The sequence below is a fragment of the Ostrinia nubilalis genome, chromosome 16 (assembly GCF_963855985.1).
Source record: "Ostrinia nubilalis chromosome 16, ilOstNubi1.1, whole genome shotgun sequence".
Classification (NCBI taxonomy): Eukaryota; Metazoa; Arthropoda; class Insecta; order Lepidoptera; family Crambidae; genus Ostrinia; species Ostrinia nubilalis.
In genome coordinates, this window is record NC_087103.1 from 9,056,284 (window position 1) to 9,078,250 (window position 21,967).

Here is a 21,967-nt window from a genome sequence, read left to right on the forward strand (position 1 = left end):
AAACCTGGCTATCCCAGATGACCCTCAATTAGCATACGATAATTTTCTTAATATTATTAATGATGCAGCAGATTTATTTATACCATGCATTAAAATCTGTCAAAGCCCAGAAACCAAATTTACCCCTAAAGCTTTTTGGAACGCAGAATTATCGAAATCGGTTGCTGTACGTAGACGCGCCCTTGCAATGTTTAGACGCAACCCGACACCTGATAATCACACATTGTTATTAGAGAAAGTCCACGAATCTCAACGGCTCATACGAATAGCTGAAAGAAAAAGTTGGCATCAATTTTGTAACTCAATTAGTGAACAATCTTCTTCAAGTGAAACTTGGGCTAAAATGAAATGGTTTAAGGGTAGATATTCAGCACAAGTTCAAGTAGATGATGACAAGGCTTGTAAACTTCTAAAAAAGTTATGTCCCGATTATGTAACACCTCCTACTCAAACTTTTGATTGCAATAATATGATAATTGAGACGACTATAGCTTTACATGAGCTAGAAGGATGTGTAAAATCAAAGGATACTGCCCCTGGTCACGATAACATTTCTTTCTCAATGATTAAAAATATGCCTCAAAATGGAAAACTGCATTTATTAAATTTGTATAATTTGTTTTTAAACACAGGTTTTGTTCCATCACAGTGGCGAGACATAAAGATAGTTCCAATTCCAAAACCAGGTCGGAACCCTAACTCCATTTCATCGCTGCGCCCAATTTCTCTTATATCTTGTGTATGTAAAATCTTTCACTCTATAATCAATAAAAGAATGGAATGGTATCTGGAAAAAAAATTTGCATTCTCAGAATTCACTTATGGGTTTAGGAAAACAAAATCATCTTTAGACAATCTCACTCAATTAATAACGGACATACAAATAGGGTTTGCAAACAACCAAGCCACACTAGGATGTTTTATAGATATTGACAACGCTTACAATAACGTTGATCTCACAGCATTAATGAATATATTAAATAGTCTCAATGTAGGATCCAAAATATGCAAATATATCTGGAATTTTTTGCAGGAAAGACATATAAATATCCAAATAGATAATACGAATGTAACTAGATATTGTGGTAGTGGCCTAGCTCAGGGTGACCCGCTATCCCCGTTACTTTTTAACATAGCTACTATAGATATTTGCAAACAAATCAAAAACGTAAGAATTACACAATATGCAGACGACTTCGTTTTATATGTATCAAGTAAAATGATAAGTCAGGGTTTAGTTGAACTGCAATCTGCATTAAATTTATTTTCAAGTTTAGTATTAAAGTTAGGCCTAGAGGTTTCATCAGCGAAAAGTAAACTCTGCATTTTTAAAAAAGGACCTTTTAGAGGATTCGTGGATCTTAAAATTAATAATACTTCAATAGAAATAGTTCAACAGGTTAAATACCTGGGCCTCTGGTTAGATCGTGCCCTTAGATGGGGCAAACATTTAAATGAATTAAAAGAGAAATGTTTAAAATTCCTGAATATTTTTAAAGTTTTAGCAGGATCTGGGTGGGGTATACATCAGAAACATTTAAGAAATATCTATATAGCTACTGTCCGCAGCCGAATGGACTATGGCTGTTTCTTGTATGATGATTCCTCTAAAGCTCACTTAAATAAATTGATTTCAGTGCAAAACACAGCAATGAGAATCGTAGGTGGTTTTATTAAAAGTACGCCAATCCATGTTATGGAGAGCGAATTATCACTACAACCATTGCACGTTCGTAGAAGATATCTCGGCTATAAATATTACTTAAAAAATAGATCTCTGACTGCTAATCCAATTATTCACTCCATTGAGAGACTTGCCAACCTCTGTCGAAGTAACAAATGGAAAAGAACTAAAACTCCTCTTTTGGTGACAGTCAGTGATTCTTTCCAAGAGTTAGCAGTACATAATACCTCACTTTTAGATATGTGTACATTGGATGTATGGGTTAGTTATATTAATATGGCGCACATTGTAAGACCTTATATTGCTAATGTTGATAAACCAAAACGACTTTGCAACTCAGAGCAACTAAAATCAACTGTTTATGATTTATTTAATACAGAATATAATGACTACTACTATGTATTTACAGATGGCTCCAAAGACTTATGTGATTCAGGTGCTGCTATATACGACCCTCAGTTAAATATTAATGCTAAATTCAAAATTACTTCAAAATTATCTATTATGCACATTGAACTAATTGCCATTGCCGAAGCACTGTCTTACATCTTATCTATTAACGACAGAGTTCAGTTTGTACTGTTTACTGATTCAAGAAGCGCTTTGCAACATTTGGCTCGGTGCACCTCGACTTTTCGAGGCATCCCGATTGCCTATGTTATCCTGAAACTCATTGTAGAAATACAAAACCAGTCAAAGAAAATACTTCTTCAGTGGATTCCATCCCATTGTGGTATCTCCCACAATGAAACAGTAGACAGATTGGCAAGGGAAGCTTCTACAGATGGATGTCTTATATCGACACTTCCATTCTTCACTGAATATTTACATTTGGCTAAGAGACAGTGTTACGAATTGTGGAAGGAACATTTTGATAAGAGATCGAGAGATGCTGGTATTTGGTATAGAACAATACAACCAGAACCATTAAGTATTCCTTGGATTGACAACTGTTTAAGTAGAGAAGAATTAGTAATAGCTTTAAGAATTCGTTCCGGACACATTCCGCTAAATAAATTCGCTTATATGATGAGAAAGTCCGAGACGCCTAACTTTAGTGAGTGTAATGTAATTGAAGATGTTTATCATATCTTGATGGAATGTGTCCGCAACGAGCAATTTAGAATTAATTTACAGTTCTCTTGTGAAATTTTGTGGAATGTCGGGGGATGTAATAGTGTTATGGCTTTTCCTCTATCAAAGGAAGCCAGAGCACTATACAAATTGGTCAGAGTGGGTTTGAAACGGAGGTAACTCTGCTCAAACTCATTCATGTAACTAAAATGTGGCTGTACGGAGCGACATGGTCGCCTAATGTTGATCAAGCTCCTTAAATAAAGATTAAAAAAAAAAAAAAAAAAAATATCTTATTATAGTCAATAGTATTAATTACGAAGAGTATTAGGCTTTTCATTTAAAAAATATCGTATAAGTCATAAGTTATGAACCTACGTACTATTTAATAATATTGTATTTCATTTTCAACGTAATTTTTACTTACGTCGCAGCAATTTCTTGAATTTCAGCTTTTCCAGATGCGAGCAATCGAACGATGTATATCAATTGAGTTAATGTGGGAATCACAAACACAAATATCCCTAAAAAAACGCGAATAACTACAGCAAGCCAGAATTTGAGGGACTTTTTTGAATAAGGAATGTAAAACCACAGTTGTAAGAACTTTATAGCAGACACTGGTAAAGAAATATGGCGGTATAGATCTACTTTGACGGGAGAATCCAATGACTTCATTTTTGAAAGTGATAGATTATAGTTTTTTTTTTTGTCATTAGTAGCGTGTAATTAAGTAAATTTGACTTAATGAACCTACTTAATGATATTTAGTAGAAATTAAAAGGCAATCTTACAATTAAATCTGAATTAACATACTTGACATATCAGTTTAATTAAAGTGACCTATATTATAAAAGGATCCACCTTCAGTATAGTTTGGTTTACGACAAGGTTGAAATTTAAATCGAGAACTGAGTTTCGTTTCAATATACTAAAATAATTTATTATATTCTAGACGTCCACTATCGCAATTTTTCTTAAACAGTTTGTATAACTACAAAAAGTTTTCAACATTTCACGAAAACAATACCGGTAACAAGCATTTATTTACCCCGTAAATCACTTCTTACTTCGACTCCGATACAAAATCAATTTCTTTATTTCCCATCGATACGTTACTAGTTGCATCGCCTAGACACATCGATAAATCAAGAAAGTATTATTAGCTTAATAAAACAAATATTGATAATAAAGTTTGTTCCAAAGTCTGAATTACATCTAAAGAGTCTGACTCACATGAACTACAACACTAAATCGTTTTGGCGAGCAGTTTTCCAAACTACTACTCATTCTACTACAGCAAATTACCAAAAAATGTTTCGGGAGAGAACCTTTTTTTGTCTCTATTTCCTTTAGGCATTCTTCACCCTCTTCATAACATCTTTTTGTCCAAAATACCGCAGTGCCTGAAGACGAAAGTCTACAACCAAAGTGATAACTTATGACTCGGAAACGTGGCCTCTCACTATAGGCCTTATACAGAAGCTCAAAGTTGCACAGCGTGCTATGGAGAGGGCTATGATTGGTGTTTCTTTGCGAGATCGAATCAGAAATGAGGAAATCCATAAACGAACTAAAGTCGCTGACATAGCCCGACGGATTAGCAAGCTGAAGTGGCAATAGGCAGGGCATATAGTACGCAGAACTGACGGCCGGTGGGGCAGCAAGGTTCTGGAATGGAGGCCGCGTACCGGAAAACGACGACCATCGCAAAGGTAGCAGGGAAGCGCTGGATGCAGTCCGCTACCAATCGATCAACGTGGAAAGCATTAGGGGAGGCCTATGTTCAGCAGTGGACGTCCTATGGCTGAAATGATGATGATGATGATGATTCTTCACCCTCAAGCGTTGTTACTAGTAGATGGACAAAATGTCATTAGTTATAACATTTAATAGTGTAATCCTGCTCAGAATATTAGGTGGCATTTCTAAATTCTATTTTGAATGGTTTCAATAATCAAAAGTATATTTTATCGATATAATTCTATCAAAACTTACCCCTCAAATTCTCGAAACGCTATCGACAATGGCAACCGAGCGACACTATCGATAAACAGATGACAAATTCCTCTTATTGGGTTCAGTTTCGGTTCCATTTCTCTTTCTATAAACGTTCCGTTCCGATATTATCGACAGAAATTAATTATTTTTACGGTGTGATGAACTTTGATTGGTCAGGTTTCATTGTTTGTTATTATTGTTCCACAACAAACTTACATCGAATACGGGGACTGATTTCAAACATTGAATTTGAAAGAAAGAAAAAAATGTTCATTTAATACCAAGCCAAGTAATAAACAATTTGAAACATGTGGATTTGTGTAATGATAAAAATATGTCAAAAATTGGTTCAAGATTTGATTAACTTGCACGTGCTTGCACGCTGATTGAGCTGAATGATGATAGGTTTTGGCTATATGCAGCTCTTCTCTGTATAAACAAGGTTTCATTTGCGCATATTTTCCGCATATTGCGTCATATTAATTGCACAATTGATACCGTTTCCACGATTGTCCAAATCGATTGATATCTATGAAGTTTCTTGGAACGGAGTATTGCCAAGTAGCGCTTGAAATTACTTAGCAAGTCACTCGGAATACAAGCTAAGCGTAAGTTTAGAGTGGGAACGACAAAGTACCTATAATGGATCCTATTGACGCAGAGTATAGTGGGCCCTGTTAAGGTATACGTATAGGCATTCACGCAGAAGTAGTTGAGAAAAATAGCCGGGCAACGGAATGGTTTTCATCGGAACTTATAAATCACTTTTTTTCTCTACTTTAAGTACTTATTGTGCTGCTTTTGGGATCTTGCAGATTAGACTGATAAAATGTCCCGTCAGACCAGAAGACGTAGGTTGGGTAGGTAGGCTTCTCACTAAGTGGACCAATTCTCTGGTGAAGGTCGCTGGAAGGACCTGGGGAACGCAAAACTGGCCGTTGTGGAAATCTTTGGGAGAGGCATTTGTCTTCCAGTGGACGTCATTTGGCTATGACAATGACCTATAAGGTCATCCATATGATCCATATAAGTATAGGTACATGCGCGAGCGTCTTTTGTCTCGAACGAGCCTAAAAGCGTTATTAAGTTCATTTAAAGGCAAGTCATCTTACACAACAAAATAAACCCGAAAAAGGACGTTCACGTTCATTTGGTTCTTGAAGCGTGAAATGTACCGCCTACTGCTCGCGTGCTAGTCACCAAAACAACCGTAAAACGCAAATAACCGCTAATTTGATTATGATGGGCGTGTTTTATAAGCTGTGAATAAGTCAGAACCGTGTAATTCTTTAGAAGGACAGTAAGTACTGAAAATGGCATTACTTAACTTCAACTTTCATAGAAGATTACTATTTTTCATTCATGCTGGATTTATTCATAATATTGTTTTAAACTTATACATACATTATCGTGCATTACTGTATCGCTTTTTGTATATAGGACCATGCTACAGTCTTTCGAAAACCGAAAACCTTACCGAAAATCACATATCGCCAAGTTTAACAATATAGCCTCACCAGCAATCTGGTGAAATCACTTAAAAGTATGAAATCATCCGAGATCAATATCTGGAGATTTTCATTGCTTCGATAATATAAGCTTTTAAAAGTTCTCCGATAAAAAGTTGGCCGCAGCCATTGAATGCAGGCGGCCATGAATCATTCTCGGAAAAGCCATGGGAATTTCATATATTTTTTCAGTATACATCTTCAAGGCTGAAGTCATAATAGTGTACTAACTAGTAAAACGAATAATATTTGAATGAACAATCTTTATTGTATATTCGTATAATAATGAACACTTTGGAAATAATAATAATTATGTACATACTTACATTCCTTCTCAATTTTGCAAATCGGTTACCTATGTGAATTTAACCTACAAAAACAATATCTACTGAACGTCTCGAATATCTTAGGTTAGTAATAGGTATTTTAAACGAAATTAAATCTTAAGCTTACAATAATCTCACGATCAACATTCAGTTAATACTTGAAAACGTGTTAAATTTCCCTTCTATGGTCTGAGGTCAAATCACCCAACTTACGTGTTAAAAACATCCCTTTCTAACACAGCCCTTCACCGATTGAGCAAGCCAATAATTATTCCAAGCTGGAAAACAAAGGGGAACGTTACAGTTTGCGATGAGGTCGCATCCCGCGGGACCAAATGGAATAACTGGGGATCGGGCGCCGCGCCAAAACCGATCGCAGCGTTCCTCTTTATTTAGAGGCTAATGTGGACTGCACCGAGCCGCCTGTTCCCAACGAGTCACACCGAAACGAGTAACACTGGAAAAAAACCCAACCAGTCACACTGTTTCTAGTTCATACCTACATTTAATACCTATAATATAAGACATTCAAAATGTTAAAAATACATTATAAATCAAAATGCAAACCGATCGCAGACTTTTTCTTTATTTAGGGGCTAATGTGGACTGCACCGAGCCGCTTGTTCCCAACGAGTCACACCGAAACGAGTAACACTGGAAAAAAACCCAACCCGTCACACTGTTTCTAGTTCACACATTCAATATCTTTAAAATTAGGATATTAATAAGACATTCAAAATGTAAACAATGTCATTATAAATAAAAAAAATACAGTACAAACCGATCGTAGAGCTTTTCTTTATTTAGGGGCTAATGTGGACTGCACCGAGCCGCTTATTCATAGGCTTCCCCCAATGATTTCCATATCGCCCGGTTGGTAGCAGCCTGCATCCAGCGCCTTCCTACTACCTTTTTGGGGTCGTCTGTCCACCTTGTGGGTGGACATCCCAAGCTGCGTTTTCCGGTACGTGGTTCCCTTGTTGCCCCATCAAAGTAACATTGTTACAAAAAAAATCCATCCAGTTTCATTCACACTGTTTCTGGGTCACACATTTAAGACCTTTATATCAGAATATATCGATACCTCTGGGCTCAAAGGTCGTAAAGGACAAAATACCGAAAATGAGTTTTTTATACAGTTGTACTCAGAATTTAATTCTCTATCGATCTGTATATTTAGTTTGTCGAAATTCTCAAAAAAAGTGCCTTTACGACCCATCATATTTGATGAGTTAAACAGAATTAATCGTGAAAATTGGGATGTAAATACCATTTGATTTTTTAGTACAGTTAACATGGTAGTAAAGAACAAGTAAACAAAAATTTTTGGGCGTATAATATACATGTAGTATAATCTATTGTCCTTTACAACCTAAAATTTTCATACCAAAGTCAAGTAATTTGTCCTTTACGCCCTTAGATTATCTAAACCAATATTTCAAAAAAACTACAAAGAAAGGACATTATAACGACTGAGTAGGTAAATTTTATAGACGTTTCTTATTGTATTTAAGTTTAGAACAAACGAAAGAACTAAAAAACCATCAAAAATATGTAATAAAACTAATTTAGAGTGTAACGTTTATGTGATTTGTACATATAAAATGATGACATAATCTATCCACATCGGAGTAATAATGATTTTTATTATTTCTCATATTTGAAGAAACTAGGTATTTGTCAGGTAAAAGATAATTAAAAGATGATTTAAGGAAATGAAAACATGCTATAAATTAATAACATATTACCTAATTAAGTTAGGATAGTCATCATACAAATTTAAAAAATGAAAAAACTAGATAAGAAAAAGAAGTCACTTTACTGTAGTACCATAAGGTGTCATTATTACCCGACTACCGATATGTTTTGTATGCATAAATCACACAAATGCTACGCTTTACAATTGTTTTTAATGATTTCCTAGGAATTTTGACTAACGCCCTTGGTCAAAACCACGTTTGAGTTTTGATTGTAACAATTATAATAAATAAGTATAGTTTCTAAAGTTATTTGGATCAGCTAATAAAGTATAACTAGTAGGAAACATATTTACGCTTAACATGGGAAAATATAGTGTCAGTTGAGACTTAATGTACTAAAAAGCGTGAATGCACTTTTTTTCGAAGTTATATTTTTATATTAAAAATAATTGACTTTTAAAAACGGTATTGTGTAGGAGTACAGTAAGTGGATTTACTTTACTGGAATGAAAAACTTCCTACTTGTAATGTTACTTACCTAATCTTTCTACTTTTGTACCAAGTACAATGACATAATTTCAAGCTATTATGAATAACAATGTTTAATCTATTTAGAATTTAGAATAATTATTGTTTGGTTTTCGTTTGTCCTTAATAGTTCTATCCTATCTGCATTATCATAAGGTCAACTGGTTGACAGACTGCCCTATGGAATTAAGTCCGCCATTTGTAGTTTTTTGAAACAATAATAATGATTAAATAAATAAATTAAATTAAATTGGTTTCGGCTTTTCGTATAAAAAGTAGACATTATTAATATGAAGTTTTATTTAAAAGCGTCATAATATTTATTTTCTATATTCGCTCTTATATCGAAAATGGTATCTTCTAGTTTAAAGATATCAAAACTTCCGTTTGCTTAAATAATAGTTTCATAAATTGTGTGCATTAAATTATGAAGCTACGAAAAATCATTTTATTTCATTTAAAATACCATAATTCATTAAAAATATGTAAAGAAATGGTATATTACATATCAAATACCATAAAATATTAAATATTTAAGCTAAATTATCAATTGACCCTTGCATAATACCTTACTTGGGTGTTCCGTTACGACCTATGAAAACCTATAAAACTATGTAAATTGTCATTTATTACCTTGGTTTTGTAGTTTTGTAAAATAAAAATAGACTTACGACCTGAGTAACTTGCCTAGGACGTATATTTGAGGGGCGTAAAGGACTTTTTATTGTAATTTTGAGGGCGTAAAGGAAATCTATCTCAGTAAATACAGCCCTAGTCCAGTTTTTCAATACCTCTTCGGAAAATGCTGTGAATTCTAAGCACTTTCTTCTTAGGTCATATTTTAGTAGCTCAAAAAACAAAAAAGTTACTGTCGAATAAAAAAATAAAAAATCGTTTTTTGCTTCTCCTGAAAAGTCGTACTTTGTCCTTTACGACCTTTGAGCCCAGAGGTATCGATATAAGAGATTTTGTTAAGGAACAATGTAAAAAATACATAATAAATCAAAATACTTCAGTAATCTAAAGCTTAATCTAAGAAAAGACAGTGGTAGTGTGACCGACAAGTACAACGGTGTGACTTGATGGGTTTTTTTCCCAACGGGTAACACTGTTACTTGTTTCGGTGTGACTCGTAGGGAATAGTAGGGAATTTAATGCAAGAACCCCTCCACTTTGGTATAGAAGGCTCATTTTTGCACCAGTTGTTCTTTGGGTGCTCCTAAGTAGATTTCCGTCGGTAGACATCGGGAGCCCCCCCTGTGGTAGCAGGGGGAGGGGGGGCAAGTTTCCTTCTGCCGCGCTTCACTTTAAGGCCCATATCTTCAAAACTATGGATATTAGGGCAAGTGTGGTGTCATTTTCAGATAATTAAAGGATGGCGAATTCATTTCTAGAACAAACTTTTTGCCTTTTCATACAAAAAAATAGAAATATTGAGCCAAATTCACAAAAGCCAAAAAGTATTTTTTTAAATAAACGTCGTTTACTTTTAAACCACTGGAGATAATCTAATAAAAAAAATATATCCTGAAAGCTACATTTATCAGGATTATAAATATATACCATTGTATGGTACTTTTTTCGAAAAAAGTAGGTGAAAAAAAATTTTTCTTCAGGACACAGCGGGCGAAATTTACTGCGCGTCGGAAAAAAATATTTATTTTATCCATGAATTCATACTATTTGGTTCATAAGCAAGTAAAGATTATTATTTTAGAATTTATTTAGAGTTCCTGGCACATCAATCTACCATGATTTGTATTTTTTCTTCAATTAATTTTGAATTCTATGTGTAAGACATAAGGCTGAAAATAGCTTAAATACATTTTAATGTTGAAAATATCTTAAGAAGAAAGCACTAAATAAAGAACTTGAATTTGTCTAAACGTCTAATGATTTTTTTTTTTAATTAACACTTATTTCTACATACTATTGTACCAGTGATTTAACGGAAAGGTAAGTGTGAGGAAAGTGAGGATTGATAATCATAGTACGGGAGATTATTTTTAGCATAAAGACTACGGCTGTGACCATTATAGTTGTTTTTTTCAGACAGCACCAGCTTCTGCACTACTTCTTGCACTTAAATCTCAACATTTCCAGGCAAGCTTCGGCAGCTACGGGCAAATCGGTCCAAGTAGGCTCCATCTTGCTATCGACTCTGGTCCACCCCCAACCAGTCGGGTAAAGGAAAGACTGAGTCGGTTGCTTGCAACTGATCCTATACGCGAAACCCTTGATAAACTGCCAGTAGCCAATGCTGATACAAAGCTGTCTGGGGTATCTTATGTAGGGCCACATCTAAGCGTAGTCCACAGCGACCCATTAGGATCTTTATTCTCCTTTTTTATTCCCTATCATCTAAAAAAATCCTTTCAATGAGTTAGGTGAATTAAGCGTCTGAATGAAAGCCACCTAGTAGTCTTCTGATGCCGGATATGCTGACCCAAGCAGACCCATCCTTACAGTATTAAGTGTTTCATGGACCCCACACATTATTCCACATGCTCGAGAGCTTCTGTTGTTAGGCCCATTTTGTGGGACATGTGGTTCGTTTCATAATGCCCAGTTTGCGTACCTGTAATTGATTGGGCTTAACTTTGATGAGTTTTCTCCATGACCCTGTATTTCCCTTTAGGAATGATTTGGAGAGGCTTATATCGTTGGAGCTTTCCCATTCAGCCCTGTGCTTCTTGGATATGCTTTTAGATAAAGAACTATCAGTTCTGACCCAATAGATATCGTTTCTGACCCTTGTCTCGCTAGACTGTCGGCTCTCTCATTACATTCGATCCTTGTATGTCCAGGTATCCCACATCAGGGACACTTTGTCATGCCTTCCGAGTTTGTTCATCTTTAAGATTGCATCTAGAATCATTCTAGACTCAACCTTCACTGAGGCGATGGCTTTGTTTGAGTGCTGCCAGTGGCTGTGGCTCAGGATGTAGATATTGCGTTTTTTACACCCCTGTTTTTTAGTGCACACATAATTATAGCGTAGAATTCAGCTAGAAATACTGTAGCAAACCTCCTTAAACGTTCACTGTGTTCGTAGTGTTTACAGTAGACGCCCGCTCCCGTTCCCAAGGCCATCTTGGCTTGGAGCTGTCAGTAAAACAGATTAGGCTGTTCTGTTGGGATTTTGGTCCTCTTTTCTAGTCGTCTATCCACTTATTAGCTCAATCCACTGTTTTTTCCCACTTATCTTATTAATCCATTGGTATTGTTTTAGATCAAGTACCTCCTACTATTACTTACTACATGTTTGACTATGAACGAGTGCTGTAAGTGCCCACCAACCTAGGCAGTTTTGTATCAGAATTGGCTACGGGCAGTATATCAAGGGCAGTAATCATGTCCTTATGATTTTTTCAAGTTATTTAAGATTTAGTAGGTTCAAGGGGTTCGCGTATACATAGGGTCAGTTGCAAGCAACCGACTCAGTCTTCCCTTTACCCGAATGGTTGGGGGTGGACCAGAGTCGATAGCAACATGGAGCCTACATGGACCAATTTGCCCATAGCTGCTGAAGCTTGCCTGGAAATGGTGAGATTTAAGTGCAAGAAGTAGTGCAGAAGCTGGTGCTGTCTGAAAAAACAACTATAATGGTCACAGCCGTAGCTTATGTGCTAAAAATAATCTCCCGTACTATGATTATCAATCCTCACTTTCTTCACACTTACCTTTCCGTTAAATCACTGGTACAATAGTATGTAGAAATAAGTGTTAATTAAAATAATAATAATCATTAGACGTTTAGACAAATTCAAGTTCTTTATTCAGTGCTTTCTGCTTATGATATTTTCAACATTAAAATGCATTTAAGCTATTTTCAACCTTATGTCTTACACATAGAGTTCAAAATTAATTGAAGAAAAAATACAAATCATGGTATATTGATGTGCCAGGAACTCTAAATAAATTCTAAAATAATAATCTTTACTTGCTTATGAACCAAATAGTATGAATTCATGGATAAAATAAATATTTTTTTCCGACGCGCAGTAAATTTCGCCCGCTGTGTCCTGAACAAAAATTTTTTTTCACCTACTTTTTTCGAAAAAGTACCATACAATGGTATATATTTATAATCATGATAAATGTAGCTTTCAGGATATATTTTTTTTATTAGATTATCTCCAGTGGTTTAAAAGTAAACGACGTTTATTTAAAAAAATACTTTTTGGCTTTTGTGAATTTTGCTCAATATTTCTATTTTTTTGTATGAAAAGGCAAAAAGTTTGTTCTAGAAATGAATTCGCCATCCTTTAATTATCTGAAAATGACACCACACTTGCCCTAATATCCATAGTTTTGAAGATATGGGCCTTAAAGTGAAGCGCGGCAGAAGGAAACTTGCCCCCCCTCTCCCTGCTACCACAGGGGGGGCTCCCGATGTCTACCGACGGAAATCTACTCAGGAGCACCCAAAGAACAACTGGTGCTAAAATGAGCCTTCTATACCAAAGTGGAGGGGTCTCCATACAAATCATTGCACTAAATTCCCTACTAGAATAAGCGCACCGAGCTGGCAGTATTTTTCTATTCACCCAACACCCGCGCCTAGCATTACCTTTTAGGAATCTACTCACACCGATAAGCGAAATTGAAGTGCATTTTTCTAGCTTTGTGAGGTTACTATTTGTTCTGATAAAATAGATATAGGTCTTTACAATTTCATACTGGCTCTATTTGGTAGGTAGTTATATTGTGATTACAGTTTTTTACTGATTCACAAACTTATTTATTCAGGCATGCACGCTTACATACTTAGTCAGGTGGGTTAATAGAAATGTGTACTTGGCATTCTAATAGGTTTTGTTCACAGATCACAGAAACTAAAGGGAGATGTGACAAGGTGGCGGAGCCGGTGTCGCAGCAATATGAACACATTGCTCGTAAAAGCAATGATGACAGCAGCGACGTCATAATGTAAACAGATTACATTGCTTGCGTAGTACTAAAGATTATTCGAACGTTGAGTACTGATACCGCAGTGGATAATGAGCACATATTTTGATTACTTGGTGTGTGTGAATTTCTAATGCGACACTGAGTTTCGAACTCGGCGCATTAATTTGCATCTCTCTATATCTCTATGGTTTTGTTTTACAGATACTTTCCATGACAACAGGGAAAGACCGAGTTGCCCACCCAGTTTCAGGGCAGAAACTGCGTTAAGCGGGCCCCGGCGCGGTTTCATACAAAGTGCTCCGTCGCGGGCACCCGCGCGGGGGACTTTCGTATGAAACCGCGCCGGGGCCCGCTTAACGCAGTTTCGGGCCTCAATCTATAGTATAACCTCGAATCACAAATTAAGCATCTTTCTTTTACAAATAAACCATTAAAATAACAAATATTTTGCTAAAACATCCTTCACGAATATAAAATAAAACTATTCAAGTAACAAATAGTATATTATTTGCTGAAACCCTTCACGGATATGCGCACACGAAAAAATCCGCTACCCCATTCTCACTACTCAATTGCACACCGATTTACAGCTTCGTTACGCATCTTCGCACCGCTCAACTTCCTCGATAGCTATGGTGGAAAACTTGAGTCACACCGTCTCACACCATCGCTACGTCTCTACCCTACGGCATATTAGGTATTTCTTCGCGGCACACTTCTTTTCTGTAAAAAGCACATAAATGTGCTTGCCAAAAAGCCAAAACGATTAAGGCTACTTTTTGATCTAGAAATTTCTTATATTTTATAGACTATCTTTAATGTTTCATAAGATAATGTTTTGTATTTTTACATCAAACACAACATAATAAGTTACAATTTACCGTAATATCGAAATATCTTATGTCAATCATCTCTCTTCGGTAATATAATTCCGAAGTTTTCGGAAGTGGTCAAGGAAATGTGAAAACATCGCTACAACTTTTGGAAAAGTATGCCGTGCACGTACACAAATCTACTGTCAATAAAGAATCACCGACCCATGTCATAATATCACACAAAAGCGTAAGGATAAGTAAATAAAATTGAATAATTTACGAGTAGGTTTTACCACGAAATGTCACAGTCGGTGAGATATCAAATTATAAGAGGTTTTGTGCACATGCGCGAAACGAATCGCCGGCCGCGGGGCCAGTCTGCTCGACGCTCGTGGCGTTTCCGAACGAGCCTGCGCCATGCGCCGATTCAAATTTCGAAACTCAAAACACGTTTCGAACGTACCGCGGTTTTAAAATTTAAATTAAGAACGCCTTCGGACAAACTTGTGCCGGAAAAAAAAATTAAAACAAAAAAAACTTTACAGAAAGTCGTGTAATCTGTGACCGTGGTCGGATATCGTGAACAATTTAATTACAGGTTTTATTGAGATTTATCACTTCGTTAAGTTGTTTTCTGCTCATTGGTGTGGTGTAACGGCATTTTCTTTTCGTTTTGGATTTGGTGGGCGATTTTCAGCACTTAATTGGTAAGTATTTAAGTACTAAGTATTTCAGTTATTATAGCTTTACTATTTTGGAAAGAGTTTCGAAAGCTCAGAATTAGTACTTTTCTAAGAAAATATAGCAAGATTATTATTTAAGATCTCATTTAACAACGGAAATTTTTACCTTCTTCGTTATTTTCATGCCCGTTTTTTGCTCAAATCAACGACCTTTTGAGATGGGAATCCCCGTAACTGGATTTTTTCGGTAGGCTTAAGCGATGAAAAATATCGTCACCAAATTGAGCGTTCGAAAGCCGATTTGCGAGCTATTGTGCCAGAAGGGCCGGCTTTATTTATAACTGATTCGGAAAGGTATTGAACCATGGAATTTAAATATCACATAAGTAGGTATACATCTTTACTTACTTCCATACCACTTCATTATGTTGTTTCGTACATTTACGGTAACTTAGCTAATTTACTTTTTTCCTTTTGGGTTTACGCACCTTTTTGGAGAGTTCGTTAATTATGAAGTAGGTATTGTTTACAGGTTTTTTGATATTTTATTCCCTAAATGAGATTTAATAAAGGTCAGCCTTGGCCTGATTTGGAAGCCAACCCATTCGCGGCACGCTTACGAGTGATGGACCGATGTAAAGATTTATTAAAAGATTAGATTTTTCCTTATTGAAATTATTAAATTAAAAAAGCTGATTGTTCTTAAATATTTTTTCGAAGCTATCTTTTTCTTAAATATTTCAATTAGGATTATATCCCAAATTATCAAATGAGGAAGAATCAACACTAGAAAAGCTTTTGGAAAAGCCTCACAAAATTTCTTATTTCAAAGTTAGTGGTGAGACCTTTCCCTGACTTTAGCACGGACAATTTCAGGGAACCATGAACAAATGAAAAAATATTTTTCAAAGTATTCCGTGATTTTCTTTTAATCGTATATTACTTAACTTGAAAGAAGTAGATATGTATGTATAAAGGAAAATATACAAAAACTTACGTGTTTCGGTACTGTTTTATGTAATTGGTGTAAATATTAAAAATCCAAAAATTACAGGGCTGAATATAGCCTGAGATTTGTTTGTAATACGAAAATTACACAAACGAGTGTGTATCAACTTGATTCAAATTTTTTATGCTAGACCAAGTCTGCGTTTGCTCTCAATCATCACATCTTCTGATGATAATAATTGAAGACGAGGACTAAGATGAAGCACACTTACTTATTCAGTAAAAATTACATTTTTAGATAACCCTGGCGAATTATAATAAGTGTTCTTACTAAAATCCTATAGGAACTGCGATAAAAACGAACGAAACCAGCACAAGAGTATAACCTCGTAGCGCCCACGCGCCTTTTGATAACCCAAAATAAACATGGCGACTACAGCCCAGAACTTTTTTCAACTAACTTTCAATTACCGCCCATGCGCCTTTCAGAAGGCCATATTATTAAACTTTGTCTAGATTTTTGAAATTTCGCGGCTTAAAGAAATAATTTAATTCGATTTCTGAACGAAATATTAGGGAACAGTTTCCGGTATGCTACCATTGGCTGTCACAATTGACAGATGGGATTTTTTGAAAAATGGCCGGCGGTATGGACGGCTCACTAACACGTAGTTAGTAAATCGCATTTTTTTATGATAATCCGTGGTTGTCGAGTATGTTTTTATGCAAAAAGTTGCTAACGAATAGGTATTACTTAAATAGAGATAATTACTTTGCATTTTTAGGGCAGAAATTCTGCGAAATCTTGGTTTGAAATAATATGTACTTTGTGAAGGCGGTTGGGTCGAAGCTAGTACTAAAAATATCATAATATTTTTAGTTTGTGGCTTTGTGTTAAATTGGTTTATGGAATATTACTAATATAAAAATGCAACTTATCTTTCACTAATAATTAATTTAATTAATTAATTATTTGTCGGCCGTTTGGTGTAGTAGTTCTAAAAGGGACTACTATGCCGAGAGGTCCCGGGTTCGATTCCCAGCCGGGCAGAAATTGAAATGATGAATTTTAATTTCTATGATGGGTCTGGGTGTTACTAGTATAATATGTATGTATTTAAAACGTATATAATGTAGTATATCCGTTAAGCGAGCACCCATAACACAAGCATATTAATTGCTTACTATGGGGCTAGATAGCGTTATGTGTGAAATTGTTCAAAAATATTTATTATATTTATTATTGTTATTAATTTAATACTCTTTACACTACTAATTTTTTGTATTATTTAATTTTACATCACTTAATACTTCCTTTTAATCTAGAATTTGTGGCCCGATGGCCTTTGTAAAGAACAAAAGGTAGACAAATAATTGAATTTAAAAACACATGCTAATATAATCATAATTATACCCTGAAAGTTTCACTTCAAACCGGTAACTCTAACACATACGAATTTCAACTCAAAATCTTGGGCTGATAGGACTATAACTATAAGTCCTATAAGAAGGACGGTCGGGTCGTAGTTAAAGAGGATCCAAAAAATCCGTGGGCGCTACGAGGATAACTTACACTTGACCGCTTTTGCAAGTTGACAGAGCTGTAAGTTATAAGCCTTAGAGAGCTCACAGACGAGCGACATTGTGCCGGCGACTGCTTGCGATAATGGTAGGCAAAGGTCAGCAACTGTAGGCGACTGTAGGCGACAGTCTCCGGCTCGCGCCTTTCGCTGTCATGACATGTTGACACTCTGGCTTATACGTTAGTGACTTTTCTTTTGTTGATGGTGATGAACTTGTGATCTTTCGCCACTGTTCCGCCAATGCCATGCCCGTCTTCGAGAGTCGCAATGCATCACGCCTTTCGCTGTCATGACATGTTGACACTCGTGACTTATACGTTAGTGACTGCGCGTCTGAGAGTCGCGATGCATCGGCGACTGTCGGCGACCATCGGCGGTATTCGCGTTGCGTTAACGACACTGTCGACTAATTTGAATATCTGTCCTGAGTTGCACCAGCTTATTTTAATCGTAACAATAACAATAACCGGTGTTTTTGTATGGAGTTTAACAGATTTTTGACATTTGTCATGACGTGACGTTAAAGTAAGATGGTGCAACTCAGCCTTAAGTCGCCAGCAGTCGCCAGTATACTGTCGCTCGCTTGTGAGCTCCCTTGAGATAAAACCGCGTAGTGGATCCTGAATATCTCCGCTAGCGTTTTTTGTCAGAACGCTGTTGTCAGATTAAGGCCAGCGTATCGCGACGGCTTTGTACTTAAGTGCGCAATGTTTTGCTTTACAAGTAGTACTTAGCCGGTAATCCCAAGTTTAGTTCCATGAAGAGGTAGTGGAATTTCCTCGTTGTAGTTTTTGAGATTTGCATTGATTTCGTTTGTAGTGCAAAGTAAAGTAGCAAGAAGGTATTTCGTTCGTACGTTTCATCCAAATGACGTCCACTGCTGGACAAGGCCTCCCCTAAAGATTTCCATAACGATCCAGTCCTGCGCTTCCCGCATTCAGGCACTTTCCGCGACTTTCTCCAGATCGTCGGTCCACCTAGTATTGGGTATTTGTACCATACACATCTTTCTTCGGATTTTTTGATAATTGAAACATGATTGTTATGTTTTGATTTATGTCACTGTGCCTCGATATTTTTTTTGGTAAATTAATGTTAATATTTCTTGCACACCTATGTAATTCACACAATATCAAGCATTAGATACAAGCTAAACTTCTGTTTTATTTTTATCAAAAACGGCAACGAGACTCCTTAGAACACCTTTTTATTTGTTATACCTACTTTCAAGGGCTAACCGCGTGCACTTGAAAATTACACCGTAAGTATTAAGTGCCATTAGTGTTAAAACGGGAAAGCTCTTAGCCGTTTAAATATAACACTGATAAATAACTTATTTACCCCACCTTACATTACGGTCATTACCACCTTACCGTCCCAATGTGACGTCAGTTCTTAATTACTCACATCAATCACATACCTACATAGGTATAATACGAGAACTCATTGAAGAACATTGACACTTCTGAATATATTTAGTCCGTGTCAATGCACCGAGGGTAGTGTGTTGTGTATGTATATCTTATATCTTTTGTTATGTTGAGGTTGTTTGCCTTTCCAGAGATCCATTTTTCCTTATTTGCGTAAGTTCTCTATTTCCATGCAAATTCTCGGTTTTTTTCATATACAACTCTGTCGCCGTTTATTTTCATTAGACGCTTACTTATGTGTTAAGAATGATTAGAAGAAATATAAACTTGTACATCATAGAAGAGAATCAAATTCATACTTGAAATTTGATTAAACTATTTGTTTTTGATTTTGTCCACTTTCATATAATTTGAATAGGATAACAAAAACTGCTCTCCTAAATCATTAAACGTTACGTAATAAATAAGTTGAATTTCTACTATGACAGATTATAAATTCAATTTATGAAATCTTGAAACGCAAAAAGGGGCTCTATTCTACGCATAGATTCTTTAATATGTTTTAAATTACTTTTGAGCCACCACAATATGCGCTGATTCTTTTACATAAGTCAGAAGCGCAGCTGGAATTAGAATATAATCTAAACTTCATAACTTCATCATGTTAGATGTAGTCCACTTACATTCCATAAAATGTCATTTTGGCCAATGGAATTAGAGCTTCATTGCCTTACAATAAGGCTCAAATTGGATTTAGGAATTTGACATTTTATGAGAGATGTTCTCTCATTGTACAACTTTCATAAAGTTCAAGTTTTGCAAGTTTCTGTAAACAACAAGTTACTTAGATAACTTTGCCTGACAAATTAATATTTAACTACAATTAGATTTTCGTGATCCATGACAGCATGACGGGGATTTTACCACACAAAGGTACAACATTATAGAAATTGAGATTATTAATGTAACTTGGAACTTTATTATTTTTAACTAGCGGCCGCCCGCGACTTCGTACGCGTGGACCCCGTTTTACCCCCATAAGGGGTGAAGTTTCGAGTTTTTTTAGGGTCTTCCCAGAAATTATTCCAATTTTTCTCGCCGTAAAAACCATCATTGGACTTCAACAAACATTTTAAAAAAATTGGTAAAATTGGTCCAGGCGTTGTTGAGTTATGCGCTTACCAACACATTTTGCGATTATAGAGATGATAATTATGCCTACAATACGTTTAGTAATTACTACAAATTTGACTATTTAAAGTTACATAATCATTTTCCGAGATTCTGATTCCGTTCCTGAAACGCATAGCATCGTAACAGAAAGAAATGGGAAAGACATCCATATGAACGAATATAATAGAAAAGAGGCAAAAAGAATTAAAGGGAAGGTTTACTTTTATTCCGTTGAATGGAAACGCGTGGAACTTGCCAGAATTCTTATTGCAAAAATAGATTTGAGTACAGTCGACACACTTTTGTTGCAAAATCACACTTATTACGACTGTAAAAGAGCCACAGTGTTAAGCTTGTGCCATGCGTAAGTCGTCATGGTGGAAGCAATGACGTTATAAAGCCGCGGGAAGTTTAAAAATCCCGTACCTAATGGGATTCAGTGAAAGCGAAATTTTTCCCGGTTGCCTACGCTGCTTACCGGGACTTAGCTTAGATTCGGAGCACAATCCGCTCTGATTGCACAAACGCCTTTTCCCGAAGCGTAAAATTTTTACTGCCGCTCACTCCGCGACCAGAAGTGCGATTCGAAAAAATAGGACTTCGCCGGGCTCGAGATTCGAAGTTTTATGGGCGCGAAGTAATCGAGACCGGCTTGATAGTTTGTAAGTGAAGTATTGTGAAAATAGACAGCGTCAACCACGAAATGAGCTCGAATTTGAGATTCTAATAGTCTCTATTGAAAAATATTTCACTAACGAGTCTGATGCTTGATTTTCTTTTTATTTCTCTTTGTTGGGATATTTCGTTTCCAAATTTCCCGTTTTCTCATTCATGGTTCAAAATAAACAAACACATATTCTGCCTGTTATTTTAGGTAGACTTTAGTCGGTACCGAAATCATCCAAAATTTTTTTTAACAAAATTCTCCAATATTTTTCCAATATAATGATGGGATTTTGCTCGCGGTTGTTCAACATAGCTTTAATTAATTTACAACAAAGTTTCGTAATCGCTCCTGTCATACACATTGCAGTGGAAAGTGGATTAAACTTCGAAATCCTATTTTCTGTTGATTAATTTTGTTGCAAGTCCAAAGACAGTTTAACCACGGGGCTAATCCTTCACTATTAGAGTTTTAAAGTTGGTTAGGCGGTAGTTTCTGGCAACGTAAAAGTTGCAATCGTAAGAAAGAATTGGAAGCTGTTTTAGTATGTTTATAAAATTAAAAAAAATTCAAACAATTATTTTATAAAAACTTGTGCATTTTTTTTAAATACCTCTAGTAAGCAATATAATTTTTATTTTATTTATTTATTTAAAGACTTTATTGCACACACAACAATGTTCAGTACAAAAAGGCGATTATAATTAAGGGTGGATTCGACGAAACAAGAGTAAATATTAATCTAAGAATAAATTCGTCATTTTGACATAATTATTCCCCATGCTGAAACTGTTAATGTGCCAGTTATACCAAGAGTTATTCTCGGATAAAAGTTTGGTCGAACCGGGCCTAAGAAGTGTATTTTTTATTCCTGTATAACTAGGTACCTATTTATGTATACAATGGCCAGTATCATTTTTTATTTAGAACTTTACTAAAAATATAGTGAGGTAGGTATATTCCCACCTTATTTTTTCCATCTGTTTGAATCTGTCA

General features: G+C 35.8%; 1 protein-coding gene across 1 annotated transcript in view; it reads left to right on the plus strand.

Annotated features, from left to right (window-relative positions):
- The first annotated feature begins 14,952 nt into the window (after positions 1 to 14,952).
- The window catches only part of LOC135079478 (limbic system-associated membrane protein-like), a 95,368-nt gene continuing 88,353 nt past the window's right edge, over positions 14,953 to 21,967 (plus strand). Inside the window, exon 1 of the mRNA XM_063974136.1 lies at positions 14,953 to 15,257. The gene's annotated coding sequence lies outside the window, so the exon portion shown is untranslated. The remainder of the gene's footprint in view (positions 15,258 to 21,967) is intronic.